Raw genomic sequence first — 20,878 nt, forward strand, 5'->3', positions numbered from 1 at the left:
TGCAGGGGTAGAAGAAAGGGGACGGAGCCTCTGATCAGTCAGCCTGGTACAACATAAACAGAGCAAAGTTGCTTTAGAATGGCGGAAGAGGGCTAATTCCCTTGTTCTGCTTGTACAGAGGCTTGGGGAGGCGATACTCCCACACTGGCAGGGTGACAAGCTGCATTCATCTGCAACATCTGAAGGAGCCGAGTTATTTGATGTTTTGTTTTGAAAAAAGTATCAAGAACTGTTTTGTATGCAAAACAAGTTCTGTTATTCTTTTGGCTTCTGAGTCCTAGATAACTGAAGATACGGTTATTGGAGGTAATACATTTAAATCTTGTAAAGTTCCTTAAAAAGATGATATGCTACACAGAGAGAACATGTACCAATGCGTGAGAGGGTTTATCTGTACTGTGAAAAGTCATAATTTTGATTTACTCACTCTAGAGATGGGCAGCTAGCAAAAAGTTAAATCCCCTTTTTTCCACTCCTCCTGAAATAAGATAAAACGAACTATGTGTGGATATGGCCTATTCATTTTCGCCTATTTCTGGTATGTGGCAGATGTTTTGGTGAGAGACAGGTAGCCGAAATGGGCAATACTAATTTTTCATTTCTTTCGACAAAGAAGAAATCAGCAAAGCAAACTTAGGGCACTAATACAGCAGAGTTTAATGCTCCAATTTGTTACAGCATGTGAAGGGAAAATGACCCTTACTGCTCCTAGTGTTTACGAAGAACATGGCTCTTCACATGGCTGTGAATCCTCAGACAACAAGGTGGGTTTTCACACTTAATATATTAACTCTACTTTTTTTGTTGTTTTCTTTTTTTAAGGTGCATCCTACACAGAACAGATCATAACCCGAACAGTAGCTTATCCTTTTCCTCAGAGGAACAACTTTTAATATCTCATTTGCGTACAATTCTGGGGACTATGCCTTGTGTTACTGAGCGCTGCTGATTGCCTCACGATAGCTTTAGTTTTAATGAGCAGTGTATTATCTCATCTGTGTGGGTACAACAGCATATTTCAGAACATAGGTATGGAAGGAGTAAGTTGTATTGGCAGCAGATGAAAGTGAGATGGAATGCTTCAAAGGCCAGACAGGCAGAAGGCAGAGAAAAGGGTCTGTTAGGCATTGGGATGAGAAGCTTTTGAAATATAGATAACCTACAGCAGAGATGAGCTCTGTTCTCCTGGCACTAATAATTAGGCAGATAAGAGGGTAAAGTGAAAGGAAGCCAGGAGATGTGGACAAAGTTCAGGATAGGCCATCCTGGAGAGGTGCAGCCATGGAAGTTTTATTCTGGAAAAAAAGTCAGCTGAAGCTCATAGGGAAATCATAAAGAACCTGAAATGTTTGTGACAAACTTGGGGACATAGACAGTGAGATCAAAACCAGCGGGGTGAGTGCTTTTATATGAACAGCAGAAGTCTGAAAGCTCCGGGGATGTTGTAACAGGTGTTGCAGAAGGAAAGTAATCGCTATAATACAGGACGTAAATTCCCCAGCAACGGGAGAAGGCATGGCCCGGGTGATAAAACAGCCATAGGATTAAGGAAACATATAGTAAGAGGAAGCTGGTTTATCCCTGTTCAGACTGACAGTGCCGCAGCCAGGTCCCCCCTTCCAGAAATGCTTTTTGACAGTGAAATGGTTGGCACGAGGAAGAATAATTCTTCAGTTACCTCTGAGCGCTGCAGTCCTTCATCTACTTCAATCAGTATGTGTGAAAAAGCCAATCCGGAATAGTCATAACAATATTAAACATCCTTGTCGGAGCAGGGGGGCAAAAGAAATCAATGCACCTATGGAGGAACTGCCTAATAATGAGGAAGATAATTAAAAGGAAATTAAAGGAGCAGTTAAGAGAGGAATATGTTTGTAGGCGGCTTAGATGATTTAAAGGCAACAACTTATTTTACTACGCAACACAAATATGCACAACATAATAATTTTAAAGAAGATCTGCCAAAAATAAAACATAAACCAACATACAATGGAGCTATTATGTTTGGGTTTTGGTTGTTTTTTTTTTTTAAAGGAAAATGAGTCAACTCTCAATTTGAACGTAAAAGGCAAGCCAAACAGATTTTGAGCTCTTACTGAAGGTGGAAAAGCTAATAACAAAAACTTTTTCGAACACATCAGAGGCAGGAAGCTTGCCAGAGAAGCAGTCAGACTGATGGATGATCAAGGCATAACAGGAGCATTAAAGGAAGATAAGGCCATCGCAGGAAAGCGAGATGAGTTTGCAGTGCCGTTCACTGTGGTGGAGGTTGAGGATGGCTCCGTGCTAGAGCTGCTCTTTAGGAGGGATGTGTTTAAGGAACGATCTCAAATCGAAGAGGCCAGAGCAACCCTGCTGGGGCAGGAGGTCAGGGCAGAGACCTCCGAGAGCTCCTTCCCACCTGAGTTGCAGGGAGAGCCTGTGATCCTGGGTCTGATCACTCCAGAGCTCTGAAAGCAAGAGCCACCATCCTTGGTTTGACTGGCCTCTCGGTGTGCGGAGCTCTGCCCCTGCGGCCAACCTCTCCTGTATCCTCTTAGGAGACAGAGGCGAAACAACAAATGATTTCTAAACAGGACTAGACATGTTACCTTTTCATCAGAGGTGATAGCTGGGAAGCGACTTCTGGTCCAGTATTTAGTTAATGATAGACGCAGGGATAGTACATCCATAAAAGAAAGGCTGTCCTTTCTTCGGCTTCGGCTCTTACACTGTACTCGCATATCTTTTGCTGAGCACTGTACATACTGATATTCCACTCTGGCCCTTTCCTGGCCCTTCCAAACTGCCTCCTTGTACTGGGCTGAATTACATGAAGATCTAGGCAAAACCATTTCCAGATATGTTGCTCAAGAGAAGTTGACTAATCTTTAAAAATAGGCTAAATTCCAGTTTAGAATTATTTCAGTAGAGTAAGTTTAGAAGACAATTGCTATAATTATGCAAATTTAAACAAGTGTAAAGCTTTAACACAATGTATACGAAATAACGGTTTAAAGGAATTAGCTTCAGGAATTAGCAGAAATTGGTCATTTGTATGTAATAATAGGACTGGAAGCTAATGATCCAGAGTGAGAGAGTTTTGTCAGTAGATATTAAAGCTTAGAAAATCTTTTGTTCAGTAACTTCACGCTTGTATTTGTTTAGGATTGCAGCCTGCGCCTGTATTACTGTATTGGAATTCCAATCACTCACCAGTTCTTAATTAGACAATATAACTGATAACGATAATTGTGGCATGAATTGATTATTAACTGGAGTTTGTATGATAATTAATAACAAAGTTCTTAAACAGAACATAAAAATAACATAAGCATTCCCAGATTGGCATTATTACGCGGTGGTTGTGACCCAGCGTTTTAGTTGTCAATATGCATTTAAATTCACGGCTATCCAGTCCAGCGTTTGAAATCCTTAAAAGCAGTTGCCAGCAAAAGAAAATTTATTTTGTTACCCAGGCTTTTTTCCAAGCAATGAAATTTTCGAACGACCTGCCAAAACAGTCTGTATTCTTCAGGGCCACTGATTGATCAGAGTAGTCTTCTGCTTTTTACATGCTATTTCTGTTTGGTTTTTACAACTTAAATCAGGAACAATATCAACGGAATCCCACCAGTATATCTGTGCTTGCCGTACACTTTGGTATTCTAGTGTGCCGTGTCTATTATTCTAGTGCGTAGCATCTGTATGTCTAGTATGTTCAGTTGCACTGATTGTAGAGAAGTATTACCCTTGAAACCTTTAATGATGATTTTCAGAATTCCTATCTCCTAATAATCATAATAACAAATAATTCTACATCAGGGTCTCATGGAAGAAGCTGATCCAGTACATATGTAGTTACGGGTGTCATGGTACCCCTGGTGAGGCTGGGGACATTTTGTACCCACCATTGAGTGAACAAACAATGAGGGACAATCGCTGGAGAATTTTAAATCTAGACCTTGTACAAGGGGGATAGGCTGCTTCCTACAGAATCAGTTCTTTTGTAGCACCTTCTTTAATCAGCCAGAAAAAGTGAGTTTTCAAAATAACACCCTAAATGACAGCAGCTTTTCCTCCCCGCTCTGACCGTCCGGCGGCGTGCCGAGCCTCGTGTCGCAGTCTTGCCCGGAGCGCCCGGGGTGGAGTCCCACCGGCAGCACTCGCCCCGGTGAGTCACGGCTAATTAACCTGCCTGGGGTTTAACATGTACTGAAATGGTAGGGAGACCCAGCGAACCTGGTTGTTGTGTGACCCAGCTAAGATTACAATTTCTCTGTCAGAGCCGAAACTAAAGCTAATTAAAAATAATGAGAGCGGTGTTACGGGTTGGTGAGAGCTGCTGTGGTTTGGGGCTCACGTGCCTGCCCAGGAGGTGCTCGGGTGTCTGCAGTGGGATGGTTCAGGCAGCTGATCGTGCTGCAAACTTGTCTTTTATTGGTGTTTCGCTCTGTTTTTTGGTGGGTTTTGCATTTTACATGGATCAACTCCCTAATCTGTGTTACACAAATGCGACTATGTGCTGGTTTTGGCTGGGATAGAGTTAATTTTCTCCACAGTAGCTAGTACAGGGCTGTGTTTTGGATTTGTGCTGGAAACAGTGTTGATAACCCAGGGGTGTTTCAGTTCCTGCTGAGCAGGGCTTGCGCTGAGCCAAGGCCTTTTCTGCCCCTCACCCCACCCCACCAGTGAGGGGCTGGGGGGCACAAGGGGTTGGGAGGGGACATGGCCAGGACAGTGACCCCAACTGACCCCAGGGATGTCCCACACCGTATGAGATCGTGCTCAGCACATAGACCTGGGGGAAGAAGAAGGAAGGGGGGGACATTTGGAGTGATGGCGTTTGTCTCCCCAAGTCACCATTAGGCGTGATGGAGCCCTGCTGTCCTGGGGATGGCTGAGCACCCACCTGCCCGTGGGAAGGAGTGAAGGAATTCCTTGGTTTGCTTTGCTTGTGCGCATGGCTTTTGCTTTCCCTGTTCAACTGTCTTTATCTCAGCCCATGGGTTTTCTCACTTTTACTCTAGTGATTCTCTCCCCCATCCCACCGCAGGGGAGTGAGCAAGCGGCTGTGTGGGGCTGAGCTGCCAGCTGGGGTTAAACCAAGACACACTGCTAGGGCAAGGGAAGGATAAATGGCCACAAGTTGTGCCAGGGAAGGTTAAGATTGCATATTACAAAAAACTTTTTCACCAGAAGGGTTGCCAAGCATTGGAACGGGCTGCCCAGCGAAGTGGTTGAGTCACCACCCCTGGGGGTGTATCAAAGACGTGGAGATCTGGCACTCTGGGACACAGCTTAGTGGTGGGCTTGGCAGTGCTAAGTTTATGGTTGGACTTGATAATCTTAAAAGTCTTTTCCAACCCAAACGATTCCACGATTCTGTGATATTTCACTTGGGCAGAAGCTGAAGGCTAATTCTGGAGAAGACGAGATGAGACATTTCAGCTGTGATAAAGCACTGTATTTCTACAGAATTTTTGCAGTAGTGCCTGTATTTCTGCTCATGAAATGACTGTTCTATTTGAAACTCTTTTTTGCTTTATGATATCAAACCATGTCAGAGATGTCTCAATTCTTCCTAAAAAGAAGGTTCTTTTTTCATCATGGAGTCTGGTTAAATGGGTGGAGTTTATTTGGTTTGGAACTAAACCAAAATGTCAGAATCCTCCCAGAAATGCAACACCTGTCCTTCCTACAGTGATAGCTGAAACCAACTGGAATTATAATTTTCCCCAAGCTTTACTTGTAATTCAGATTTACATTTTGAAAAGGTGAAACGGGAGGCACAGAACCAGGAAGGTTTATTTGGCTCTGGAAATCATTTTGTGATACCGGCAGCTCTGAGACTCCTGTCCTAAGTTCCTGCTTTGCACATTTTTGTGGAGAAACCTTAATCGATAAGTGTCCAATATACTCAACGGTTGAGCGATCAGTATTTTCCCTTTACTTTTTCTTACTTTTTTTATTATTGTCAGGGAAAATACAGCTCTGTTTGGTGGGAAAAAAAGATGGGAGCAAAGCTCCTACAGTCCTCAACTCTTTCTTCTTTCACCCTGATAAATCCATGGCTGGCTGTGAATGTTTTCCCTCTCTCCTTTCTTACTCTGTGAAGAACCCCCAAGTGTGGCTGATCTGTTATCCTCGCTACTGTGCAGCTGATGCCAGTGGAACTGGCTTTACTGTGCTTTGCAGTAAGAGGCTTTTCCTCAGATTTATGCCATATTAAAATGAGATGTGTAATTGCAGAGGTTAGATGCAATGGCAGCATGCAACAAGAAAAGTGCCTTGCATTTCTTTCTTCTTTGGCACTAAGTAGGTGAAGTATGGATTCCTCACTGCTGCGTAGCACCCGGAGAGACCTTTGCTGCCGCTGTAGCTGTGTCGGGATCCCGGCTTGTTCACCTGGGCTGGAGGGTATCTACAGAGCTGCAACCATCGTTCCTTGCTCAAAGGCAGACAAAACCTTTGTAAGGACTGGGAATACTAGCCATTTAAGATAAACGAATTCATGTTTTTGTAGCTGTGTGAGAAATAAGTGCCAGCTTTGATAGCCGGTTGAAAGGAACATTAGATGCTCCATCATTCTGCTCGCTCTTCTCGTGAACGAGTCGTGCTGCGCTCCCGGAAGCTCACGCATGTGCCCGCAGTCTTCATGTACACGCAGAAAAGCCCAGAATGTCCCAAACCTAACATTCACTCCAGCAATGGAGTTTGAAAATTATTTCTAGCCACTATTACTTTTTGTTAACAAGCAATTTTTATTCAAGACTTCAGGAGAAAGTATTCTACTCCTCCTATCTGTACGAGCAGCTATAAACTGAATGCATTTTAATAACTTTTTCCAAGAAGTTACAAGGTATTTCATTAAAATGTCAACTTTTTCTTTCATATATTTTATGATTCTCTTTCTTCCTTCTGCCACAAATATGTTGTTGCCAACATCATCATGACACAGTTTGCTGCCAAGACTATGGAAAGTTAAAAAAGGAAAGAAAAAATGAATTTCTATCCACTCTTTAGGTAAAATTCTTCCAGCACTAGAGGCTGAGAAAGCAGTCAGAAATATCTGAAGTGCCAAAGACAAATGTTAGGGTGCCAAAGTGGTGGCATAAAACCACGGAAACAGTACCGGGGGGATCAATTCTGAGCGATAAGTGAATAGCAATCGGCTGTGGACATTTCCTAATCCGTTTGTCATTTATAGATTTCACATAGTTCCTATTAATGTTTCTGTAAAGATTAGATAAAACAGCACGAGCATGCACACACTGGCTTTGAGAGATTTAGCAGAGCAAGTCAGCTCCCGTTTGCAAGAAGTGACGTGTCTTTCCCACCAAACCATCTCCAACTGCTGTATAAAATCCTTTGTGTCCTGCTGCATCCCCCCAAGGACTCTCTCTTTTAAATATATCAACCTGCTGTCACTCAGAAGGTCACCAAACCCAACTCCAGCCAGGTGCCAAGCCATCTGGTGTTAGCTGGTTTAATAAGGAAGGAGCCGCTTCACCCGGTTTTAACTCATTAGACTGGGAGCCGGGGGAAGGAAAGAAAAAAACCCCAGTTTTGCTTTTGAGAACAGTCAAGAGATGTGAGTATTTGCTACTCAGGTGACTTAACACCTAGCTAATTAAAACCAGCCTGGCTTTGCAGAGGGAGTATCCCTGCAAAGGCCCTAATTTTCAGCCCTTCAGCAACACAAATTCTCACTGGAATTTCGTTATTACTTTTGCTGTCCTATCTTTACTTCTGCTTGGAGCTGCCGAGTGGCTACGAAGATATTAAATCAGCTTCGTGCCCAGGATTTCTGGACTTCTGCCTTTGTGGATCTCGATTTCCGTGGCCCCCTGTGCAAACGGAGAACAGCGATGGAGGGTCCTTGCCGGCAGTGGATATTCAGAATGCCTAATTGCAGTTTTAAGGCATCTTAAAGTATTTTAAATTCCCGAGTGATATCCCAGGCGCAATTTCCTGCTCGGCTGAGGAGTGAGGGACAAACGTTATTTCCACTCCTACTAAACCAGTTGTGGCTTCAGGCTGCCTTCCCAGGCACTGCGCGTGGCGCCGGAGAATTTTGCATTCGGCTGGTTGAGTTTGTTGTTATTTTTAAACAGCACAAAATCTCCTTCTTGAATTCGCTCTGCTTCTTAGGTGTTGCCCTCACCCCAGAGAAGTTCTCTTTTAAAAGTGGTTTAATTTCTCTTTCTCTGGCTCATAGGCCACAGCTTGATTTTGCTTGCACTCCTGGGTCTTAAAGCAATTTTAGAGGGGAACCAAAGAGTTGCTGCATGTAGCTGTTTTGTTTACATTATGTAAAATTGGGAATCTGCCATAGAGAAATCTCACACATCCCATGCAGTGTTGAAGGCCCGCAAGGGCGTGTCCGCATCAGATAAAGTAGGTGGAGTTTTTTAGCAAAGGCCTGGAACTTGCCCGAACGAGTTAATTACACATGCCGCGTCCCATTTTCCCAATACAGAAACATTTGTAATTAAAAAAAAAGAAAAAAATTAGTGTGTAATTTAGAGTTGGCCTTGGGCCTTTCCATCTTAGTCCTGACTCTGGGACCCGGTCACTCTCTCATCAACTTTTTCAACGTGTGATGCAAGAGGTACGGAGGAGAGTAACCTGACAATTTGCTTACACCTACTGCTCTAATTTAGGCTCTCGTCTTATGTAAATAATATTGGCAAACATTACCGATATTTTACGGAAATACAAATGATTGAGAAATAGTATACCTGGAATAGATTTTGAGTCATTCGAGTAGTATATACAACATTAATTTTCTGGTACTCTCTCATGGAATGCATTGCAATTGTAAACTGCATAATGCAGATAGAAATCCATATGCCTATACTTTCATATTTAGCCCCAAAGCCTCCAAGTAGACTATTTTCTATGTTGTATGCAACTGGAGTCAATGATTCCCCCATGTATCTGAGACCGTCGGCTCTCCTTGGTGGAATATTGATTTCCAGGAAATAATCTCCATGCAGCCATCTTTGCTTAAATACAGCATAAAGATATAGCCTTACTCAAAAATAATGCGCATTCCTGCCATTTTCAGCTGGAAATTGAATGTATTGCTCTGTTCAGCAATGTATTTAGACAATAAGGCAAAAAAAAAATATTGATGTCTCCATACTATGGAACATTTTACTATTTACATCCTAGCTACCACACATGACTGGAAATGTAATGTTTCTGAAGCAGTTGGAACTGTGAAATACAGCAAAAAAGAACAGTGCTGGCAGCAGTGTTAATGCACGGTAAAGCCAGGAAGTTGTTCAGACTGTCTTTGAACTTGGCCAATATACTGGGATACGTATATCGGTCAGAAAAGGGAGATACTTTAAAGATCTGTTAGGTCAAGAACACGTTTTATGACATCAAATGTTTAATATTATCTAAGCAAATGAAAAATCCTATGTAAGGGATCAAGGTTAAAATAAAACTTTGTGGCTGATCTCTTATGCTATCAGAAGATAATGTGTTTCCCAAAGTTAAAGGGGGTTATTTTTTAGCACACAAGAAAGTTACAGGCTACAGATTCGGTTTGACCTTGCTACCTTGCTGCTTTGCGGCACTCAGATTTATACTACATACCATTTAATAAACTGGTAAGGAAAAATATTTCATTCTTTATTTAGGTTTTTATTTTTCCTTATGTATGCAGCTTTTTGTTTCTGTTAAAGACTTTGAGATGAACCATGTTATTCAGGGCAATGGAGGTGGTGTGGGGTTGTCCTTCTGCAGATGACTGCAAACCAGCACAACACTGCTGCCCCTCTCCAACTCACTTCGATATTCAAGAACCGTAAGAAAACATGGCCCATTTTTAAATTTTAGTCATACAAACACCATAAATGAGCCCCAGATTAAAAACCCATAGGATTAAAATGACCGTTTTAATTTTACCTTATACTTTTTGCCTTAAAATTGCTGACAAGACATTTGCACAAGGTAATGATGCCAGAAAAGACACACAAAATACAGTTTAAAAGGAGATCAGAAAACCAGAAAGGTGTATCTGGCTGCATTCTTAGGATGTGTAGGAGGCACTTCTGTTTCCCAATGTACTTTATTTAGAATAGAGAGTGGAAGTTCAGTCCTTCATGGAGTTCGTAGCCACCTAAAGAACTGGTATGCTGGCTACTCTAGCCTGGGGTTTTCTCATTGCCCTTGTTAGAGCTGCTGCAGCTTGGATAAGCGATGGGATATTTCTTGTGTACAGTCAGTCACCGTGACCCCATTCCTTCCTCCACCCTCCCACCCTGTGTCAATATTTATTAGTATTTTTTAACACGTAGCTAAAAATCTTAACAGGAATGCTTGGACTCCAGTCCCATCCTGGGAAGGTGAAGGGAAATGTGATTCCTGTGTCTGCCAGCACTGATTAGCTCTGATGCCGACGACTATGTGATAAGAGGTTTTTTAGGTCTGTTGGCCAACTGGGATATGTTACATGCTGGTTTTGGGGAAAATACATCGTTTCCCCCGCAGAGCACCAGTTAACTGTCCTGCTGTATCATCAGCCCATAAATCCACCCTTTGCTGTGCCAGCAAGATGCCGTGCTTGCTTTGAGATTCTGCCTGTCTTTCCGTTCTTTGCCCACGAAAGTCTCTGAAAGAAAAGAGGAGGATTTAATATTATGTAAAATCTACTATGGAACAGGTAAAATGATTCATATCCCTGGCAGAACAGCAGTTGAACTTGGATCCAGTCATTGTTTTCAGCAGACTGATTAAACTTGGATCTTAACCTTTAAATGCAGAGTCAGCAGAAATGATCAGTGTCCGGCACTTACTGAGCCATTTCAGAGCCATGTCAGGCGACAGATTCCAGTTTTGTGTCAATATAATCGATCTTCAGTGTCAGAGGTAAAAAGAAAATAGCATTTGTATTTTGATATCATTTGTCTGTGAAAATGAATTTCCATAATCTTTTTAAAGTGAAAGTGTGACTTTCAAAACAAAAAATCATGAACCCCGCATGATTAACCCCCTTTTTCCTCTCAGACAATGAATTTTTGTGGACCAGTGCAGCTGCTGCAGCAGCCACCCGTAAAATTATCTATGGCTCAGAGAAATGCAAAACTAAATGCCATATTTTTGGATTGTTAAGTGTCACTTCAGTGAAATGTACTCATGGCTGAATAGCTGCCGTTTATTTTCCAGGGATGGTTAAAAATGAGGAAGATGTGACAATTCTTCAACATTTTCAATTGCTTTTCCTTCTGTTGTTCATGATGAGTGGGGACAATGCTTTTATTTTTTGATATTTTAAGGGCAAAATATTCTAAATGTTTGGTTTTGCCACTGCACCTCTTTTTCTCCTTCTCGTATTTGCCACTGAAGAGAGGAGATAGTTCATTAATGGGGTATGAGGCCTAGGGGAAAGCAGGGGGAAGGAGAAAAAGAAAACCTGAAATGCAGTTTATCACAAAGTATATGATAAAATGGAAGATTGTGTCTTGAAGGTGAACATTTTCGGTGGAAAAGCTTTGCAAAATCTTTAAGAGGTCTGAAGAGAGGGGAGGAAATACTAAGTCCAACATGTTTTATGTGCTTGCTTCGTTCAGACTGTGGTTTTTGAGCAGCGGGAGGGATGCGTGCAGTGGGCATGGTGCTGCCTTGTCCCGAGGACCTCCCTGTTGCTCAGCAGCTAAAACCAGGAACACCACCAACGTGTTTTGGGTGAATTGGGGCTGGTCCATGAAGGAGCAGAAGGCAGAGCCATGGGGAGTTGGAGAACAAGGGCTTTCCCACCAGCAGTATTAGCTCAGCAAAACCATGAAGATGAAAGAGAGAAAAAGGCATAAATTATGTATTTGTATGTGGCTTCACTGGAGTGAAAGGGAGGAAGAAAAAAAAGGCATAAATAATTAATTAATCCCCCCCAATGTCTTTGAAAATACCAACAACTATCTAGATAAGAGGGGAAGCGCTGCCTTGTTTCAGTCTTTATTTCAAAGGAGCAATAGACAACCTGTGACACAACAGACTGATGGGGCTTTTTAAGATTAAAAATAGCTTAGGAGAAGAGCCATTGAAATGGATTATGAACTGGCTTATGGAGATGAAACCGAGGGTGTCAGTGAAAGAGAAAATTCAGAGTGAGGAGGGGAAACAAGTGGGGTCAGTAGTAGGGGCCTTTTTTCTGATTCATCGTGAATGCGGATGACCTTGGTGAAGGTGAAATTTCAAAATAGGCTGGCGCAGCGCTAATCACACAAGGCTGGAGTGTAGCAGCCAAAGACAACCAAGCAGACAGACAATTCAAGAGACTTAAAGTTAATTATAAAGATGAACAAGCTATTCGTGTCATTTAGCATATGGTACCATGGTTTTAAACTATTGAGATGAAAACTTTATTTAGAGGAGAGCAGGGATTTCATGGTCTTAGCTAAAAAAGAAACTTTACTGGCTGGGTTGACCTGATCTACGAGCCATAGGTGCCCTGTAATGTCTCCCCATAGTCCGTAGATGCTTATGAACAACCGTACAACAGAGCACCGTGTCAGCTGGACTCACTGCTGGAGAGGTTGCCTCGGTCTGGATTGCCCCCGGTGCGCTGGGCAGGGACACGTGCAGGTGTGAATGTGTTGAACCATGTTCTGAGTTCAGAGGAGACAGACTGTAAAAAGTTGTCAGTCGGGTGCGTGGATGCGCTGTTCTGACATGCCTTGGTCCTCCGAGCACCAGAGAGATTTCTGAGAAAAAGCTGAACCTAAAAAAAAGAGTTATCGAAAAATGCCATTTGGAAAATTGAAGCTGGGGGAGTGGCGAGATTTTCTGGTTCCTTTTTAGGGTTTGAGTATAACCCTTTGAATATTTGGCAGCTAGAAAATGTTCAGTGGCGTAGTGATGTGATGGTGCTCTTTAAAGGGAAATACTGTGTGATCATAAAGATGGACTTAATCCAGCAGATCGTTTCTGCTAACTTCTGTGACGTGGACAAGGTCCCAAAAGTTTGGCTGTCTTTTCAAAGCCAGTCAAGTTCTCAGGGCAGCCAGAAGGGGCTGAGCATTTCATAAGATGTGTTTTCTCATGATGTTTCCAGAGCTTTCACCCAAAAATGGATCTAGACCCAAATACTGTCTGAAGCTCAGGCTCATGACTGACTCTGAGCTCTGTGACTTGCTCACGCCTTCTTGCTTCTGGTCATCGAACGGGAAGGAGACACAGACCTTCACGGTATTTCAGTGTTCTGGGTTAGTACCTGGAACCGGAGACGGGCAAGAAATATGTGAGGTAAAAATTAACTGAACTTTTTTCAGACCTTAAATTTGTTTTAGCTTTGGCACATTTTGTCCGAACCAATTTGTCCATCTCTAATGCGGTGTAAATAGCATGAAGCAGTTGCTTTGTGAAATATGTGACGTTTGTAGAAAAGTATATATAGACTGGCTTCCAAAATCAATATAGTGAACCCTTGATATTGCATACCGAAGTTCATTTCTGTTTTGACACATCTTCAAAGTAAGATATAGAGTCCATTACTTCATATGCTTTTTAAATTTAAACACAGCAATTTATGTATTGATGAAAATGTGTAAGTCATAGTCTTTATGAATGGCTTTTGGAACCCATTTATCAGTAATCTCTGGTTTTATTTTGTATACACGGTCTAGTTGCTTGCTTGATTTAGCAGAGTCTGTAGATTTCCATGGGTTTGGGCAAACTGAATTGCTGAACAAGCTCCTTGGTAGTATGGCTCTGTAATGCACGACTAAAACTGCACAGAGCCACTTGGACGTGTGTCTGGCAGTAACTATGGCATGGCGTTTTACCTTTTAGAAAGAGTTTTATTAAGAAATACTGTTAAGAGAGACCGTGGCATTAGGCATGTGGAACTGTCCTGTGATCTATCTTCTCCTGCCAGTGTGAAAACGAGCTGACAAGTATGCCAGCTCAAGGCCTCAGCTTTTAAAGGGATATAATGCTATCAGTAACACAAATCGGTCCTAACAGCCCTGAGCAGCCTCCCCCCAACTCCTGCCAATGGCCCAGGACCCTGTTTTAGGCCACCCCTAAAACAGCTGGGCTTTTCAGTCTGTCACTCCCTGCCCCAGCCACGCTGTAGGATGCCAGGGGCTGATGTCCCCACCTGCCCTCAGCCAGCCCCCGTCCCCACAGAGGTGTCCACAGCCCAAGGCAAAATGTAAAGACGAATTACATTTGTGAGATTTCAAAGGTCTGAGCTCCAAGTGTGGCTAAGATTGCAAATCTAATTTAAGCTGGTTATCAGCTGTTTTTTAATTTAACTTTCTTAACAGTTCTCACAGACATGAGAGAGAAAATAGATACTATATCTCAGCCTGCTATGCTGAATGATATGTTATCTAAATCTGTTCATCAGAATGGTTTCAAAGTATTTACACCTAAACTTACAGGTTTTCCAAAAGACATGAAACCATTCTTCAAAGCAGAGAGGTTTTGATGCTTTTTTTGCTTTAATCCGATAAATCAGAATCACCCTTAGCACGTGCCATGGAAGCCACGTTTAAGATCGTCGAGGGACGGTGTTGACAGCAAAGATGAAATAGATAAAGGAAAAAACCTCCTAAATTTCTGTGTTTGGCATCTCTTCTTTCTGTTTAACCCAGGGGACTTCTGTTGGGTGGATAATAAGTCATTAGAAGCAAAACTAAGTCTTCACCTTTGCTACCCACTCAGCAAAACAAAGTCCTGAAGGGTTGTAGTCTAAACTGCCCTAATGGGTCCTAATGTGTCCTGACACTCCTCTGGCTCAGCTGTCCTCCACTTCCTCTGCTTATTGCAGACAATAAGGACTGAACTAATGAAAAAAAGGCAAACTACTGTTCCACTTGGGGTTTTGATGTGCGTGGGAGGCATAATCTGGCCAACTCTGCCCAGCACATGCTGTTGTGTTGCTTGCAGAATAGCATTGCCATTGGTATGAGAGGTCTTTGGGGCTGCAGGACCAACGGTGAAGCTCCTGCTCTCTCGGATAGGAGAAGGAATGGCAGAGCACTGACAATGAGGAGCGCTTCATATATCTGGGAAGAACATTGGGGGTCAAGATTCGCTTTTCTTTTCCCAGATGTGTGACTGCACAACTCTACGTATGCTTTCTTTAAGAAATAAGCAATGTGAACGGTTTCCTAAGTTCACGTGGCAGGGTTTGGAAATGCTGAAATAAAGCTTAGTTAAATCGAGGAGAACGCTGAGCAGATATGGCTGCACTTATTTTGGGAGAGAAGCTTGTTTCTGCATGATGCTGGATTGTGCTGTACCTTCTAAGGGACTCTTAACAAAAGTTTGCCTTGGGCTCTGTAAGTAAATCCCATAACTTCATCCCTTCATCAGTTCTTCACTTTCCCCACCACTAAGTGCTCTGGTAGGAAGTTAATTAAGTAATAGCTACGAAGTATTTTAAACCTTTGGGTGAATTGCTGTGCGGAAAATTTCCCTTGCCTTCAACCTGCGTAGACAGACAGACTTTTGTTTATATACCAGGAAGCTTCCATAGCCTCAGGTACTACGTGTCTTATTTAAAGTCCAAAATAATCAAGGCAGCCACACCATTTAGTCTTAGGGAGAGGATCTGCCTTTTTTCCGCATGTGGTTATTTGTGCAATCACACCAGTACCAGCAAGAGTGCCGTCCGCTCCTACACAGCGTAGGCCTGACTTCCAGGATGTCTTATTTGGAGCTGATGCTTCTATCAGAGCGGGCACTGTTTGGATGGAAAAATTAATTATGTCAGCTCAGCCTTAAATCCTGGAACTGTTTTAAATAAACTGTTCTCCTCTTCCTGTAACACTGGCATGCCGGGGCCAAGAAATGGAGTTTGGGACATGAAGTGTTTTCTACAAACCAAATTTATGTTGTTGGGTTTTTTTGTTTTGTTTTGTTTTGTTTCTGTTTTTTTTTTTTAATTACTAGACACTGCGAATACAGTGACTGTTCCAATCAGGATCAACATTAATTTCTTCCTATCTTTCAAATGTTATAACTATATTTCTCCCAACATGTTGGCATCTGTGTTGGTATTTATAAATTTTTGCATGCTTTGACTGCCATGCAAATTGTTCCAGAAAGTACCCTCTAAGGAGCTGAAGTGAGAGAGATAACTCAGCAGTCAGAACAACCCTGCCTTTCGAAAGATTATTTTGCAATTAAAGTTGCGATGTTTCTATAAAATGGATGCACAGAAAGCGACTCGCTGGCATCAATAACAGATAAAGTAGGGATTTGCATTTACAAATGAAAGAGCAGTTCTATTCCTCTGGACTCACAGACATAGTGTCGGTTCACATTTGGACTTTTTTATTTAGACTTGCTTACAAATCTCCAAAATGCTCATGTACGGGGCGTCAGGGCATCCTGGCTGATAGTAGCTGCTCCCAAGGGAGTATGTTCTCAAGCTTGTATCAGGCAGAATAATTATGAAGTTATTTAATTGAAGCAAATGGGATTTTTGCATTCTTGTATATGAAACATTATGCACATTTATCTGGGAATGCTATTAATCTTTTAAACACGGTCCTGCTGCTGCTGCTGTTCTCATCTCATATTGAACCCAATGAGAACAAGCGGCGCTCAGTACCTGGCGGCGTGCAATCCTTCCTTATTTTCCCCTCCATAACCTTGCCCATGGGCTACAAAATCCCGTCGGTATGTGTCTGAGCTCAGCTGCTGCTCTGGGAGGGACAGAACCTGTTTCGTAAACAGCGCGTGCTTCCAGACCTTGGGAAGCCATGGGGGAAGGCTGGCATTTCGTTCCCCAGACATCACGGCAGTCAGGTAGCTGATGGCGTGTCGGTAGCCTGCGAGGGGCCGGGAAGAATGAGGCGCTCTTCTGCCGCTCCCTCTGTTACTTGATCGTCCCCAAGCTGCAGATACTCTCCCCCTCCTCTGTTGTAAGCTCCTGTAAGCTGGATGACATTCCAGTGCTCTGAGGTCTAAAGGTATTTAAACCCAAACGTTTAAGGATGAAATAGGATCTTTTTATTTTGCTTTCTAGTGTGTTCCTAACCAAAGAGACGGAGACCTGCAATGGGGTATGACTTCCCCTATTGAAAAAAGTCACAAGGGAGCAGGAGAAAGTTCTGTCTTTGCCAGGGTAATCAGGAAAAGGAATGATATAGGAGGTAGAACCCACTGCTGTGTATTCATCTTAAAGAAAAGACCAGGAAGCCCATTACTAGTTTCAGTCCTCCTCTTGCCATTGCTGAGAACCTGACCTCTCCTTCCCTCCAACAAAAATAAATTTGCCATAACAAAATTAGGTCTGTCCAGCAGGTTATTAGCCAACAGAATATATAGCTCGGCCTCTGAGCTCATCCGCTAAAACCACTATGAAATCCTGTCCCTGTTGAAATCCCTGGGAGTTTTGCCTTTGTTTTCAGAGGAACTCGGATTTCTTTGCAGGTTTTTACAAGGCTTTGAAGCTGCTTCTCTAAAATGACCTGTTTACTTTTGTGTAAATGGAATATACATGCCTCAGATATTTATATTACTGTACTGTAAATTGGTGCAAACTAGGAACAGTTAGAAGTAACACTGATGCTAAGAGGGTTCAATATGTTCTCGCAGTTGATTAACGAAGTTTAGACTAAAGCAGATACATTAGTGCATGAAAAAGTTGAATATTTAAGCCTGAATACATAAACTGAATACAGAAGAAAGTCTGTAAAAAGATAAAGAGACACCTCACAACATCATTTGCTGCTGATCCTTTTGTCGCTTCCCAATTCATCAACTGCCGATGAACTGGTCACTCTTTTTTGCTGTGAAGTTCTCTGTCCACTAAACATTGTTCCTGTCCTCTTATTTTCCAGCACACGTCAGGAATACAGACGTTAGGGCTGAAGAAGGAAGCTTATTATCCTTTCTGTGAAGCTCCTTTCTGCTAGGAGTTCTCAAGTCGCATACATGATGAATGTAACCCAGTTGTGCCTGTGTATCTGTCACCACTCCTCTCAGATTGCAGCCTCATATGATCTTAAAATAGCACTGGGAAGGCATTAGTACATAGCATATACCTCTATACCATATGCTAGGGATAAAGGAATCTAATTGGGGGTCTTTTTTTTTTTTTAATGTATTATAATGTTTTAGCTTCAGTTCCTGCAAAATATTTTTTGCTTTCAACAGAAACTACTAAAATATATTTGCCTCTGCTTATGCAAACAATGCTTCTTGCCCTGCTTTTAGCTTGATTAATGCACTAAAGGAAAAAAGCTCAGAGTAAGATGTAACATAAATCTTAAGCTAATTTTTTTTTAATTTTATTTTAAAAGCTATTTTGATCAAAGTGTCAACCCTTTTGGAATGGGTTTGTCATCTGTTGAAATCAGATCTTCTCCGCTACTGTCATCACTATAGTTTTGTTTGAATAAATACCAAAAAGATACAGACGATATGTATCTGATGCATAGCGTATCTGGTGCTCTCATGGTGAGATCCGAACGCTCTGTTGACCAGTTTCCGTGTGTACTAATACTTTCAAAATGTACAGTCATAAATGTTGGTGGAAAATTAACTTGCATTTGTTTAGCCACGCTGCATTTTAAGTACGTCCTTGGGTGAGAATCATCAGTGCCACAAGCCGATACGATGCAATTTATGCCCGATAGCCTTTGCACAGCAGGGGATCGCATTCGTATGTGATTATGTCCACTTAGAAATGTTTGCTCACTCATCCAAGCGGGAAATAAAACACTTCGATGCAAGTTGTGTGTCAAATCACTCCTCGACAGCACAACTTGAATATCAGATTATGTTTTTCAGTTAATCCAGAACACGAAAATCTGTCACAGAATGTTTTCTCAATTCTTTTCTCAGTTATAACTGTTATTTGAAGAAATGATCAAATATGAACAGGAAAATCATGAACAGCATCTGCTTAGGAAATAAGCAGGGACTATCTATGCCTCAGTATAATCAAATGAGTCTATATGTGGTTGGCCATTTAGGCATTTCTGTAGTAAACGTGATTAAAATAGCGATGAAAAATGCTGTAGTACTTGAATAACATATGAAATATCTGTTTTATTTCCTTGCTTTTGCGTATGATATGAAGTACCCACATGAGTTTTTATGACTTGTGTCCAGATTTACGTACCCAGCTGGTACTCCGGAACGAGAGCGGGGCTGGATCAGTTTGGTGCACCTAATGTTACTGACTCTCCTAGAGAGCAGTGGGGCAGCAGCTGGCTATAAAACCTGCACTGCCCCTAACATCTTTCCCCACAGCTTCCTCATCGGTTTTGGTGAGGGGCTGGGGAGGCGCTGCCTTGCAAACTGCCTTCTGCTCCCGGGGGGACAAGGGATGCGATATTGCTGGGGTCTTCTCAAACTTCACACTCACTCACCCAAAGATTTTAAAGCACTGCTAGAATTTAAACCGTAGGTCGCCAGGAGAAAGGTAAGTATGACTGTCTGTTAAACTGCTTTTATTTCTTCACTTACAACACAAGCGTGCCATTGCCTATAATTGCTGGAAGTGCTTTACAGTCATTTGCTAGCCCTTCCCTCTTAGCAGCAGCACTATATAAAGAGAAATGGGCTTTACCATTTCTGTACAAAGCTGGGCTTTGTGGCCTGCAAACCTTTGCCCACTTCTAATAGATGGAAAAAATACGAAGTGGATGGTTTGGGGCTGCTTCTCAAAATGCTTGGGTTTTTTTTTTTTTTCCTGTTTTCTTGGCGTTTTTGACTCTGTGTTTGCTAAGGCGATGCTGTCTCAGGCTACACTTTGTCCTGCCACGCATAGATCTCTTCTTCAGTCCTGTTGTACCAGCGCATTTGTTTGTGCTGCATTTTAAATACGAGCCGGTTGCCCGAGCAGAAGCTACTTTGCATCCTAGATTGTAAATGTTTCTCAGATGTAAAGTTATCGATCAAACAGCCTTGGGAGCAGTAGTTGTGGCTGAAGCACAGCATCTTATTGAGGAAAATTAGTATTATTAGCACCTCTGGGGATCTCTGTCCTTATGTGCAGCAGTTTTGGAATCCTCCTTCAAACCCATCTGCTCGGAGCTAGCTGGCAAGTGAAAAAGCCAAGCATCTGCATGCCACTTGTTTGTGTACACATCAAAGTATTTAAACGGTCAGAAGTTCTGCCTCTGGTGTATCCGAATTTATTATTTTGTTCTGCTTATTGCTTCCTGATGAGTTCCAAGGCCAAGCTCTTTGCAGGGGAAGGAGGTCCAAAATATAATTGGGAACATTTTAGATTTTTGGGGTCATTCCCATTACATGGTGGGATGTTTTGGAGAGTTTGCCCTAAAGGCAGGGAGCTTTTCTTATTCCATTTACCACTCGGTGCCACCCCCTTTGACATACTGTTTCGTTAAAAACTCTGAAAGTTTGGGTGAAGGGAGTAGGAGGTTTTGGTGCAACAACCTAATCCCCAGCAGGAAATTTATTGAGTTGCCAATTTATGATCATCTAATTGACTTAGAAAGAATCCGAATGTGTTTCTAAATATCCGCCTGAAATCAATGGTGACTGTCTTTATTTTCGGCCTCGGGCAGATTGAAATTGAGACAATAAATGAGAGTGTCTCATTGCAAAAGAATGAGAGTTGGCAGCTTCGGCACAGGCTTTGCTTTTGGGGGAGGAGGAGGAACAACCGAGGGCTGAAGTTCCCTCTTCCGCAAAGGCTGGTGAAATTAAATAGGCGTCAAATCAGCCTCTGTTTGCTTTTTGTCAAAAAAGCTAAATTCTCCTGTGCCCAGGGTCCGTAGGACTGTCTAGAAAATGAAGTATTGTTGAGAGAGCCCGAGGGAAGAGCAAAAATTCCACTTTTTAATCTTTCACACCAAAACCCTTAGAGAATTTAGACGTCTGTAAAATGTTTTGAGATTCTCCATTTTCAGGTGTAATTAACTGAAAATACCTTTAACTAATGGTATTT

General features: G+C 42.3%; 1 long non-coding RNA gene across 2 annotated transcripts in view; it reads left to right on the forward strand.

Moving 5' to 3' along the window:
• LOC142057204 (uncharacterized) overlaps window positions 1–20,878 on the forward strand; it is a 223,548-nt gene that overhangs the window by 162,067 nt on the left and 40,603 nt on the right. Inside the window, exon 9 of one of the 2 annotated variants that reach the window (XR_012660572.1) lies at window positions 679–764. The exons of the other annotated variant lie outside the window; for it this stretch is intronic. This is a non-coding gene — a long non-coding RNA (uncharacterized LOC142057204). The remainder of the gene's footprint in view (window positions 1–678; window positions 765–20,878) is intronic. 2 annotated transcript variants of the gene reach the window in all.

This window comes from Phalacrocorax aristotelis, chromosome 5, assembly GCF_949628215.1.
Source record: "Phalacrocorax aristotelis chromosome 5, bGulAri2.1, whole genome shotgun sequence".
Taxonomy (NCBI): Eukaryota; Metazoa; Chordata; class Aves; order Suliformes; family Phalacrocoracidae; genus Phalacrocorax; species Phalacrocorax aristotelis.